At 50.5% G+C, this 13,185-nt stretch overlaps 1 protein-coding gene across 1 annotated transcript in view; it reads right to left on the bottom strand.

Annotated features, from left to right (window-relative positions):
- The window catches only part of LOC138492751 (transmembrane protein 132D-like), a 4,310,707-nt gene that overhangs the window by 3,434,025 nt on the left and 863,497 nt on the right, over positions 1-13,185 (bottom strand). The gene's annotated exons all lie outside the window — the stretch shown is intronic.

The raw sequence follows: 13,185 nt of genomic DNA on the forward strand, positions 1-13,185 counted from the left end.
TCTCTGTGTTTCCTGTAGTATACAGGCTCTGTGTGTTCCCTGTGGTATGAACACGCTCTGTGTTCCCTGTGTTATACATAGTTTGCGCATTCACTACCTCACAACATTTCCGCCTTTCTATGGAGATCATATTGCACAGATGCTGTAGCCTAGCTTCAAATGCATATTGTTCAATTTAAGTGCTGCAATGGTTCCGAAAATAGCTCAGCGTGTTAAGCACTCATTGCAGAGATCTGTGTTCATATGCAAGATTACTAAAACCAAATTCCAGTAATGCTGACTCCGCCTTTCCTATGTCTGAACTTGATAAGCCGGCATGTACATGAAGTTTCTTTCGTAGCTCCTCAGGTGCTATTATAAGCAGTCTACCTGCACCAGATAGTGGTTGCTATAGAAACAAACACTGCATCAGTATGGAGAAGGTCTATGAACTGGTTTCTTCAGACATGTGGTTCTGTACCCTAGGCAGCCAGCCCTACTGATGAGCAGAATGTGGAACCAAATAATTTATGTATCCTGGCTTTTCCAGCAGATGAAACAGTGATCCTGGGCAAATCATCTTATGTCCATGACTAGTTCTCAACTATCTTCCATGAAACGGTTTGCTTTCTCACATGCTGCTGTCATGGTTTAGCCCATTACCTGATCTTTGCTTTACTGTAGGCCATTTAACTGGATAGGGTTCTAGACGGAAGAAAGCAGGCCTCGCTATCGCAAGCCTCTGGTAAGCATAGGTTAAGTCTGCTCGTTTGACAGAAATGCAGTTTTATTATTTGTGCAATTCAAAGGTTTATCTACACATTTAAACCCAGATAAACATTTTTTAAATCACCTCAATTATAATGCTGCTACTTGTCAACTTCCCTGGAGGATAGAGACAACGAAGCTAGAATCATTCCCATTTTGTATAAAAAGCTTCCATAGCATTTTGTTTTTTTTTAGCTCATGGTAAGAACTGGAAAAGAAAATGGTAAAGTGGAGAAGTTGCAGAGTGGGCGCAAATCGCAGCGTACCATCTGAACCAATGTGTGAGCCTCATTTTATTTAATCGCATTTTGCCTAAGCTGCCAATATCACCAGTCCCTAAACCTTTCTAAATGTCCACCCTTCAGCGTGATTTCATTTTCAGGGCATCAGCTTCAAAAAGAGCCCCACTCATGCTTTCCCTGGCCATAGCTTGATCTGTGATCCTATATACGGTATATCACACACCACCGCCACATGTCTCTTTGCTCTCCATGCCGTCTTGTATCGCTGGTGGTCTGGATGCAGACGCCTTGCTTTTGCTGTGGCTCCTGTGCGTCTCCCGCATCCGTGCTTGAGCACTTGTGCATCCTGCGAGGCGGCTCATCTGAGTCCTCTGTCTATTCTGGATTATGTGCACCTGTTTCTGATGATCTGTGTCCTGCATGTACACTACGGCCGGTGCACCTCCCTCGTGGCTGCTATAGATGACAAGTGGCCCCTACCTGTGCTAGGACACAAGCACCTTGGCCATGGACTGCTAATGTGGCCCTTGGAACGCTACTTTATGATTCTGATTATAGCAAGGATGGGATTGAAAGGAGCCCCCATGCTTACTTTCATCCCTGCGAGGCAGCACCTCAATCTATGGGTGCTGGCCCTGATGAGGGGTGTGCGATTGCGGTGGTGCCCGGCACATCCCTTCATTCGTTTGGTTTGTTGGAGGGGGGCCGCAAAGGTGTCTGTGCCCCGGGCCCCAACAGTGCCTAAGCTGGCTCTAGACATGCACAGTCAGCGGCGTGCGCCCTCGGTGAGGGTGCTTATCGCCGGTCTGTGGCCCAGCCCCCTAGCACTGCCTGCACAGCCCCCGAGTACTGCCTGCACAGCCCCCGAGCACGACCTGCACAGCCCCCGAGCACTGCCTACACAGCCCCCGAGCACGACCTGCACTGCCTGCACAGCCCCCGAGCACGACCTGCACTGCCTGCACAGCCCCCGAGCACGACCTGCACAGCCCCCGAGCACGACCTGCACTGCCTGCACAGCCCCCGAGCACGACCTGCACTGCCTGCACAGCCCCCGAGCACTGCCTGCACACTCCCAGCAGTGCTTTTTGGAGTCGAGTGAGCGTTCCAGGCAGTGGCCCTGCAGCGACGAGCGTCGTCCTGACAGCAGCTTCCTGTGACTGACAGGCCGTGCCACCAGACGCAGACTCGGAACCTCGACACCCCGGGGACATCGAGTCTGAAAACTAGACGTACTGTCAGTCTCCGGGAAGGCAAACACGTCGACTTCCCTGAGGGCAGGCCCTGATCCATCTGAGGGTCTGAGTGATTGAACATCGCCCCCAGCGGCGGCCACGCGGGTGCGACACCCCCGGGATCCAGAGTGTGGGTTTAATCCAGTTCCATGGACGTTTGTCAGGCTCGACAGGGTCGTGTTCACACGCGCCCTTGACTATTGTGACACCTCATAGAGGACAGTGCACTAATCAAAGCAGTGTGGCGACGGCCTGCGGCGTGCAGTGCTGGAATTAAAGGATGGGCTGAGGGGACGGCAGTCACCAGTCCCCACCCCCAGGGCCCCTTCATATCCCGAGGTGCAACTGCTGAACCCCGCAACAATCTCATTGACCGGTACCCCTTCAGAAGTACTTCAATTCCTCTGGAAACAAAAGCGCCCACACCAATGATGGCAAGCTGTAATGCAGGATGGGGCAAGCTGTAATGCAGGATGAGGTACACTGTAAGATGGGGCAAGCAGTAATGCAGGATGGGGTACACTGTAAAATGGGGCAAGCTGTAATGCAGGATGGGGTACACTGTAAGATGGGGCAAGCAGTAATGCAGGATGGGGTACACTGTAAGATGGGGCAAGCTATAATGCAGGATGGGGAGCACAATAAGATGAGGCAAGCAGTAATGCAGGATGGGGTACACTGTAAGATGGGGCAAGCAGTAATGCAGGATGGGGTACACTGTAAGATGGGGCAAGCTGTAATGCAGGATGGGGCAAGCTGTAATGCAGGATGGGGTACACTGTAAGATGGGGCAAGCAGTAATGCAAGATGGGGTACACTGTAAAATGGGGCAAGCTGTAATGCAGGATGGGGTACACTGTAAGATGGGGCAAGCAGTAATGCAGGATGGGGTACACTGTAAGATGGGGCAAGGTATAATGCAGGATGGGGAGCACAATAAGATGAGGCAAGCAGTAATGCAGGATGGGGTACACTGTAAGATGGGGCAAGCTGTAATGCAGGATGGGGTACACAGTAAGATCAGGCAAGCTGTAATGCAGGATGGGGTACACTGTACGATGGGCCAAGCCGGAATGCAGGATGGGGTACAATGTAAGAATGGGCAAGCTGTAATGCAGGATGGGGAACACAGTAAGATGAGGCAAGCAGTAATACAGGATGGGGTACACAGTAAGATGGGGCAAGCTGTAATGCAGGATGGGGTACACATGAAGATCAGACAAGCTGTAATGCAGGAAGGGGTACACTGTACGATGGGCCAAGCCGTAATGCAGGATGGGGTACAATGTAAGATGGGGCAAGCTGTAATGCAGGATGGGGAACACAGTAAGATGGGGCAAGCTGTAATGCAGGATGGGGTACACAGTAAAATGGGGCAAGCAGTAATGCAGCATATGGTACACTGTAAGATGGGGCAAGCTGTAATGCAGGATGGGGAACACAGAAAGATGGGGCAAGCAGTAATGCAGCATGGGGTACAATGTAAGATCAGGCAAGCTGTAATGCAGCATGGGGTACACAGTAAGATCATACAAGCTGTAATGCAGGATGGGGTACACTGTACGATGGGCCAAGCCGTAATGCAGGATGGGGTACACTGTAAGATGGGGCAAGCTGTAATGCAAGATGGGAAACACAGTAAGATGGGGCAAGCAGTAATGCAGGATGGGGAACACAGTAAGATGGGACAAGCAGTAATGCAGGATGGGGAACACAGTAAGATGGGGCAAGCTGTAATGCAGCATGGGGTACACTGTACGATGGGCCAAGCCGTAATGCAGGATGGGGTACAATGTAAGATGGGGCAAGCCGTAATGCAGCATGGGGTACACTGTAACCTCCGGCAATCTGTAATGCAGGATGGGGTTCGCAGTAAGATGGGGCAAGCTGTAATGCAGCCTGGGGTACACTGTAACATCAGGCAAGCTATAATGCAGGATGGGGTACACAGTAAGATGGGGCAAGCTGTAATGCAGCATGGGGTACACTGTAACATCAGGCAAGCTGTAATGCAGGATGGGGTACACTGTACGATGGGCCAAGCCGTAATGCAGGGTGGGGTACGATGTAAAATGGGGCAAGCCGTAATGCAGCATGGGGTACACTGTAACATCAGGCAAGCTGTAATGCAGGATGGGGTACACAGTAAGATGGGGCAAGCAGTAATGCAGCATGGGGTACACTGTAAGATCAGGCAAGCTGTAATGCTTGATGGGGTACACAGTAAGATGGGGTAAGCAGTAATGCAACATGGGGTACACTGTACGATGTGCCAAGCCGTAATGCAGGATGGGGTACACCGAAAGATGGGGCAAGCTGTAATGCAGGATGGGGGTACAATGTAAGATGGGGCAAGCTGTAATGCAGGATGGAGTACACTGTACCATGGGCCAAGCAGTAATGCAGCATGGGGTACACTGTAAGATCAGGCAAGCTGTAATGCAGGATGGGGTACACAGTAAGATGGGGCAAGCTGTAATGCAGGATGGGGTACACTGTACGATGGGCAAAGCCGTAATGCAGGATCGGGTACAATGTAAGATGGGGCAAGCTGTAATGCAGGATGGGGTACATTGTAAAATGGGGCAAGTCATAATGCAGGATTAGGTATAATGTAAGATGGGGCAACCTGTAATGCAGGATGGGGTACACTGTACGATGTGCCAAGCCGTAATGCAGGATGGGGCACACCGAAAGATGGGGCACACTTGTAATGCAGGATGGAGTACAATGTAAGATGGGCCAAGCCGTAATGCAGGATGGGGTACAATGTAAGATTGGGCAACTGTAATGCACGATGGGTGTAAAGACTGGAGGGGGGTGTCTGTACTTCTGCTCTCTATATGGTAGAGGAGAGGCACAGAGTACCCCAGCCAAGATTCTCTATTATTGGTACGTAGTCGAGCAATCAAGGCCTAGCTTCTCAGGAGGTGATACAGGCTGGTTCTTAAGTACAGTGTAGTCCCCAAGCCCCCACAAAGGAATGTCCACACGCTGTATCAGTTAAAACACAGTCTTTATATAATTAATATTCAAGGTTATGTACACTATCACAATAACTCACTTTGTGCTCCGAGAATCAACAATGGTAAATATATACAGTTCTAAAGTGGTACTACACATATTATCAGATCTCATTAAAGTGCATCAACTGGTTTATGGTCATAAAACCGAAAAAAAAAATCCCGAAAAAAAAAATCTCGAAATGAAAAGGTCGAAAAAAAATAGTCGAATTTTTTTTTATGACGTTTTTTGTTCAAAATGGGGAGTCCCCCCAACCCCCTTTTTTCATTTTTTTTTTATTTTACCCCTTTTTTTTACTTACCTGACCCCAAAAAAGCATATAATTAAATAAATAAAAAATTCAACTTTTTTTTTTTGATATTTTTTTTTCGAGATTATTGTAACTCGAGATTTTTTTTCTCGGTCTTTTGACTGACCACTGCATCAACTATACTGTCAAAATGTCACACAGATCAATAAAGAGGAAACCAGCAGTAGAGAGAGGAGGGAAAGCATGATGGTTGAACAATTGGCAGAATACTGAGTCAGTTACCTAGATGCAGTTCTGTGTGGAGATCCCCCCACCTGGGCAACCTGTAAAGCAAAGATGTATCACAAGCCCAGTCCATATATTGCTCTATAAGTCTAATTTCCTTCTACAATAGTTCTACAAGCCCAATGTACCTGGAATGTAGCATTCATCGTCGGGGAATCGACGGCTCTCCTTGAGTGCCCTCCCTTTAAGGCAGCAGTCACGGGTCGTCGAACGTCCGACGGAGAACAGGTTGAACTATGGCGGTGAAGTGGCAGCTTCTTTCCTAGCCATGCTCGTCGATGACGGAGCGTTGGCGTCCTGCAAGGAAGAGGCGTGCGGGGCACCTCGGTGATGATAGTTCTGGACCACAAAGAGATGTTGAAGAACTGTGGCCCAGGAGGGCGTCGAGTCGTCAGCTTCTCTGTGGTCTTTAGGTGGCGGGAAACCCACCAGCGGATGCCCCCCGGCGTGCCGATGGTCGGGCCTTCTCCAGTGGGATAAAGCAGGTGGTGATCAGACGAGAGCGTCCTCGGATCAAATGAAGTTCTTAGGCAAACGGGAGCAGGGTGGCTCCGGTCGGAGACGGCGGTCATCGACAGTGGCGGACAACAGTCTGAGGGCTTCTCTCTGGGATTCCGCGGCAGTCCCCGTCTCCGGTCGGCAGCCTGTCGTAGGCTGTCTACCAGGGAGCATTGGCAAAGATCAGCTGGTGCACGATGTTCCCTCGTGGCTCGGAAGAGGGTGCCTTACCAAGTCCTCTCTAGGTCAGTTCCTGGAGAAACAGCAGCTTTCAGATTGTGAAGGAGAGCAACAGCAATTCTTCTCTTCCAGCAGGGCTTCAAGGTTAAGCTTCAGTTTCAATCCAGTTACTCTTCAGCTTCTGAACACAAATTCTAGCAGTGAGAGGCCCCCAGATATACTAGTTGATCTCCCATTCATTCTGCTGAGTCACACTCAGGCAACCAATCGGTCCGAAGGGCATTCATGCAGGCAGGCAGCCAATCAGGCACACAGTGCATTCAGCATTCAGGCCATTCACTCCTCTCCAGACACTCACAAGTTATGTGTATTGGGACAAGTACCCAGCAATTCAGCACTCTACACTGCATTCATACCAGTTTCAGGCAGGGCTGTCTCAGTCATTGTGTCAAACACCAGATACTAGACACCCACAACACAGAATGCGTATTTGTCACACACTCCATTCACCCAGGTCCCACCCACAAGGTGTACCCACAACATACAGTCACTGGGAAGGCTCCAGCCAGTCTGGCCTGGACTTCACAACAACACCATATATGGAACTTCCAATCAACAGCCGGTCAGGGGGAAGGGACAGAGTCAGGGCTTCCCAGGAGTTTGGGAAAACAAGGTAACAGGCAATAGAAAGCAAGAGACCACAGGGTCCATCTTATTTCCTATCAGGAATCAACTGATTCCAATGGCAGGGCCTGGGTATCCCAAAATGGAGGATACTCAGAGCACCTGTCAAATTCAGCATGGATCTGCCACCAGCCCAAACCCTGCTCTGTGGGCCACACACAGGTGCCCAAAAACATACACTAGGGGCACAGGGTTGTACCCCACCCATGGGGGTCATAAGGGTATCTCATGGGTCTGATATGCAAATGGATATTACCCATCTGTGAAAGGCACAGTGAGTAAAAGCAGTGGCTGCGAACTCTCAAGTGGTTAATAACCACTGAACAGGTTATCATGTCTGTTCTTGCGAGAGAGGGGCGCCCGCTACCTTTGTAAATCTATCTCATGGGTCTGTACACCAAACCAAAAAAGAGAGCTGCACCGCCAGGAGTCCCACATGAACTCCTGTGCGGAAAACATGACAGAACACACTATGAAAAGCAGTAAAGGACAAGGATACGGAGGCCCTGTCACTCCGATGCATTTCCAGCATCACAATGGGGTACACTGTATGATGGGGCAAGCTGTAATTCAGGATGCGGTACACTGTACGATGGGCCAAGCCGTAATGCAGGATGGGGTACACTGTAAGATGGGGCAAGCTGTAAAGCAGGATGGGGTACACTGTACGATGGGCAAAACGGTAATGCAGGATGGGGTACACTGTAAGATGGGGTACACTGAAATATGGGGCAAGCTGTAATGAAGGATGGGGTCCATTGTACAATGGGCCAAGCCCTAATGCAGGATGGGGTACACTGTATGATGGGGCAAACGATAATGCAGGATGGGGTACACTTTAAGATGGGGCAAGCTGTAATGCAGGATGGGGTACACTTACCGATGGGCCAAGCCGTAATGCAGTATGGGGTACACTGTACGATGGGGCAAGCTGTAATGCAGGATGGGGTACACTGTATGGTTGGCCAAGCCATAATGCAGGATGGGGTAGATTGAAAGAGGGGGCAAGATGTAATGCAGGATTCAGTACACTGCACGATGGGCCAAGCCGTAATGCAGGATGGGGTACACTGTACGATGGGTCAAGCCCTAATGCAGGATGGGGCACACTATAAAATGGGGCAAGCTGTAATGCAGGATTCAGTACACTGCACGATGGGCCAAGCCGTAATGCAGGATGGGGTACACTGTACGATGGGGAAAGCTTTAATGCAGGATGGGGTACACTGTAAGATGGGGCACACTGTAAAATGGGGCAATCTGTAATGCAGGATGGGGTACTCTGTAAGATGTGGTGAGCTGTAATGCGGGATGGGTACACTGTAAGATGTGGCAAGCTGTAATGCAGGTGGGAAGCCATAATGCAGGATGGGGTGCACTGTAACATGGGGCAAGCCATAAAGGATGGGGTACACTGTGAGATGGGGCAAGCCAGAATGCAGGATGGGGTGGACTGTAAAATGGGGCAAACCGTAATGCAGGATGGGGTACACTGTAAGATGGGGAAAGCTGTAATGCATGATGGGGTACACTGTACCATGGGCCAGAGCGTAATGCAGGATGAGGTACACTGTAAAATGGGGCAAGCTGTAATGCAGAATGGGTTACACTGGACGATGGGCCAAGCCGTAATGCAGGGTTGGGTACACTGTACGATGGTCAAGCTGTAATGCAGGATGGGGTACACTTTATGATGGGTCAAGCGGTAATGCAGGATGGGGTACACTGTAATATGGGGTACAATGTAAGATTGTGTACACTGTAATACGGGGCAATCTGTAATGCAGTATGGGGTACACTGTAAGATGTGGCAAGCTGTAATGCAGGGGCAAGCTGTAATGCAGGATGGGGCACGCTGTAATGCAGGATGGGGTAAACTGTAAAATGCAGCAAGCCGTAATTCAGGATGGGGTACACTGTAAAATGGGGCATGCTGTCATGCAGGAGGGGTACACTGTAAAATGCGACAAGATGTAATGCAGGGGGCAAATTGTAATGCAGGATGGGGCACACTGAAAGATGGGGCAAGGTGTAATGCAGTATGGGGTACACTGTAAGATGTGGCAAGCTGTAATGCAGGGGACAAGCTGTAATGTGAGATGGGGCAAGCTGTAATGTGGGATGGGGCACACTGAAAGATGGGGCAAGGTGTAATGCAGGATGGGGTACACTGTAAGATGCGGCAAGCTGTAATGCAGGGGGCAAGCTGTAATGCGGGATGGGGCACACTGAAAGATGGGGCAAGGTGTAATGCAGGATGGGGTACACTGTAAAATGCAGCAAGCTGTAATGCAGGGGGCAAGCTGTAATGCGGGATGGGGCACACTGAAAGATGGAGCAAGGTGTAATGCAGGGGGCAAGCTGTAATGCAGGATGGGGTACATTGTAAAATGGGGAAAACTGTATCAATTCATCTGGTAGGGTGTTGCACAGAATGTGCATATCGCATCACAGGGTGTGGCAGGCTGTGAGACAAGAAATGGTGCACTGAAGCAGCACAATGTGCAGCGTGATGTATCAGAGGGTGTGGGCCACTGTGGAACAGGGTGTGACGTGCTGTACCACACAATGCAGCATTCAGGATGTGATATATGGCATGCTGGAGCACAGGAAACGAACTACACAGCACCACAGGTCTGATTATATGACCTTGTTTAGCACAAGACTGCGGTCAACTGCACCATAACGTGTGGCGTACTGCACCGGAGGAGCCGGCCCATTGTCTCTCAAATGTATTGCACTAATGGGTAATAGTGCAGCACAGAATGTGGTGTACTGTAATCCAGGATGTAGCATGCTATAGTACAACACCTGGTAACCAGTGGCACCTGATGGGCTGCACTATATGAAAGGATGTGGCGATATGTTCTAGAGGATGTAGAATGCCAAAGCATACGATGGGGAGTGCTACAACAACAACAACAACACACACTACACCTTGGCCTACACTACAGCACAACAGCATCACATGCAGGGACGTCAATTCACCAAAATGGCTAGAATAGAAGAAGTGACATCACACACCCAATGACATCACAGGAAGTGATGCCATACGGCCGTTAACTACAATGGCTACACATGACATGGCATCACATGACATTTAACCAAGATGACATCACCTGCGATGACTGATGGGTGTTAAAAAAGAATATAAACTTACATGTCATAAAATACCAAACCTGTATTAAAGCAGACATCATACTTTTTAGACAACAACCACATGTTAACTGGAGTGCTGCCTTGACATGCCACGCAGGGGGTCATCTTATGGCAGGGGTTGACCCAGTAGACCCAACATAGTTCAGGGGCACGGCAAGGCACTCGCCACTACAGACACATGTGGCCATTCACTACCATTTATAGCTGAACATGTCAGGTCTGGTAATAATCTGGCAAGTAAAGGCCCACCTGCCCAGGTGCTGCCACATGCCTGCTCTTACAGCCTAGTGGCAGTCAACATAGATGACTTACAGCTTTAACTATGTTAAATGTTAAATGTTAAAGGTATTTGTATCGTGCACCATCACCAACGGAGTTGGTCCCCAGGCGCTCTGGCGGATCTGCAAATGAGAAGGTGGGATGGGTTAGTAAGGTGAAGAGGGAATGGGATGATGAGAGGAGTGGTATTCTGTTGGCAGCTTCAGTTCGGTATTCTCCGTGCACTGAGCTTTGGTGTGAGTATCAAATCGGAGACACCCCTCGTGTGCTGTTAGTGCTGCTTATGTGTTGTTTGTTTTTGCGGTGTGGTGAAGTGCATCGGTTTGCTTTGCGAAAGGTGGTTTTGTGAGTTTCTTGTGCGAATTAACTATGCAGAAATTTTGAACTTTTTGGTTTGTGGGTTTATATGTTTCGCAGCTAACCTTTGCAGCATGGCCAAATGCCTAGATTCTGGGAGTCCTTTATTATGCTAATATTCAAAATTCTATCTAAAAGTGGCACTTGCCAATATTCACATTTCTGTCTTTATATGATGCATGCCAGTATTCACGGTTCTATCCAAGTGTCGCAGTTGCCAACATTCACAGATCCGTCTAGATGCGATGCAGGTCAATATTCACAATTCTGTCTAAATGTGGCACTTGCTAATATTCACAAATCAGTCTAGATGCGACGCAGGCTATGTCCAGTTGCTATTAGCATACGCCAAGTGCATCCTCAAAGTGCGCAACTTTACATAGTTACATATTTAGGAATATTGCACAACTGTATATACCACTATTCAAAGTGCGCACTCTGCTGTGCACAGCTGCACTTCAATAGCAGGCAGCCGCTGGCACAGCTGCTGCCTCGTGGAGGGTTATTTGGCGGGAGTGGCGGGCGCATGCGCTCCACTTCCTGACACAGCGGTCTCCACACATTGGGATGAACCGGCCACGTTGGCAACAGTCTCTGGCGACGTCCATCAACTCCAGGCCCGAGCTCTGGGATGGCCTCATTCTTGCTGCACCTTCAGTGACATTTCTTTTCCCGGCGTGCACCGCGTCATGAACCTCCTGGGTAGGGGGGCTGGGAATGATGTCCCCACCCCTCATCCTTTGACTCCACCAGATATTGGGAGGCTTCTAAGAGGTAAAGAGATGGACAGAGGGTAGGAACTGCAGAAAGTAGGCATGGCTCTCACACACAGGGCGGGAACTGCAGAATGCAGGCATGGCTCTCACACACAGGGCGGGAACTGCAGAATGCAGGCGTGGCTCTCACACACAGGGCGGGAACTGCAGAAAGCAGGCATGGCTCTCACACACAGGGCGGGAACTGCAGAAAGCAGGCATGGCTCTCACACACAGGGCGGGAACTGCAGGAAGCAGGCATGGCTCTCACACACAGGGCGGGAACTGCAGAAAGCAGGCATGGCTCTCACACACAGGGTAGGAACTGCAGAAAGCAGGCATGGCTCTCACACACAGGGCGGGAACTGCAGAAAGCAGGCATGGCTCTCACACACAGGTAGGAACTGCAGAATGTAGGCATGGCTCTCACACATAGGGCGGGAACTGCAGAAAGCAGGCACGGCTCTCACACAAAGGGCAGGAACTGCAGAAAGCAGGCGTGGCTCTCACACACAGGGTGGGAACTGCAGGAAGCAGGCATGGCTCTCACACACAGGGCAGGAACTGCAGAAAGCAGGCGTGGCTCTCACACACAGGGCGGGAACTGCAGAATGCAGGCATGGCTCTCACACAAAGGGCGGGAACTGCAGGAAGCAGGCATGGCTCTCACACACAGGGCGGGAACTGCAGAAAGCAGGCATGGCTCTCACACACAGGGCGGGAACTGCAGAAAGCAGGCATGGCTCTCACACACAGGTAGGAACTGCAGAATGTAGGCATGGCTCTCACACATAGGGCGGGAACTGCAGAAAGCAGGCACGGCTCTCACACAAAGGGCAGGAACTGCAGAAAGCAGGCATGACTCTCACACAAAGGGCGAGAACTGCAGAAAGCAGGCACGGCTCTCACACACAGGGTGGGAACTGCCGAAAGCAGGCATGGATCTCACACACAGGGTGGGACCTGCAGAAAGCAGGCATGGCTCTCACACACAGGGTGGGAACTGCAGAAAGCAGGCATGGCTCTCACACGAAGGGCGGGAACTGCTGGAAGCAGGCACGGCTCTCACACACAGGGTGGGAACTGCAGAAAGCAGCCATGGCTCTCCCACGCAGGGTGGGAACTGCAGAATGTAGGCACGGCTCTCACACGCAGGGTGGGAACTGCAAAAAGCAGGCATGGCTCTCACACAGAGGGCGGGAACTGCAGAATGCAGGCATGGCTCTCACACAGAGGGCGGGGAACTGCAGAAAGCAGGCATGGCTCTCACACACAGGGCGGGAACTGCAGAAAGCAGGCATGGCTCTCAGACACAGGGCGGGAACTGCAGAATTCAGGCATGGCTCTCACATACAGGGCGGGAACTGCAGAAAGCAGGCATGGCTCTCACACACAGGGTGGGAACTGCAGAAAGCAGGCATGGCTCTCACACACAGGGCGGGAACTGCAGAAAGCAGGCATGGCTCCCACACACAGGTAGCAACTGCAGA

The sequence above is a fragment of the Ambystoma mexicanum genome, chromosome 10, assembly GCF_040938575.1.
Source record: "Ambystoma mexicanum isolate Mex_15411 chromosome 10, UKY_AmexF1_1, whole genome shotgun sequence".
In the NCBI taxonomy this organism is placed as follows: domain Eukaryota; kingdom Metazoa; phylum Chordata; class Amphibia; order Caudata; family Ambystomatidae; genus Ambystoma; species Ambystoma mexicanum.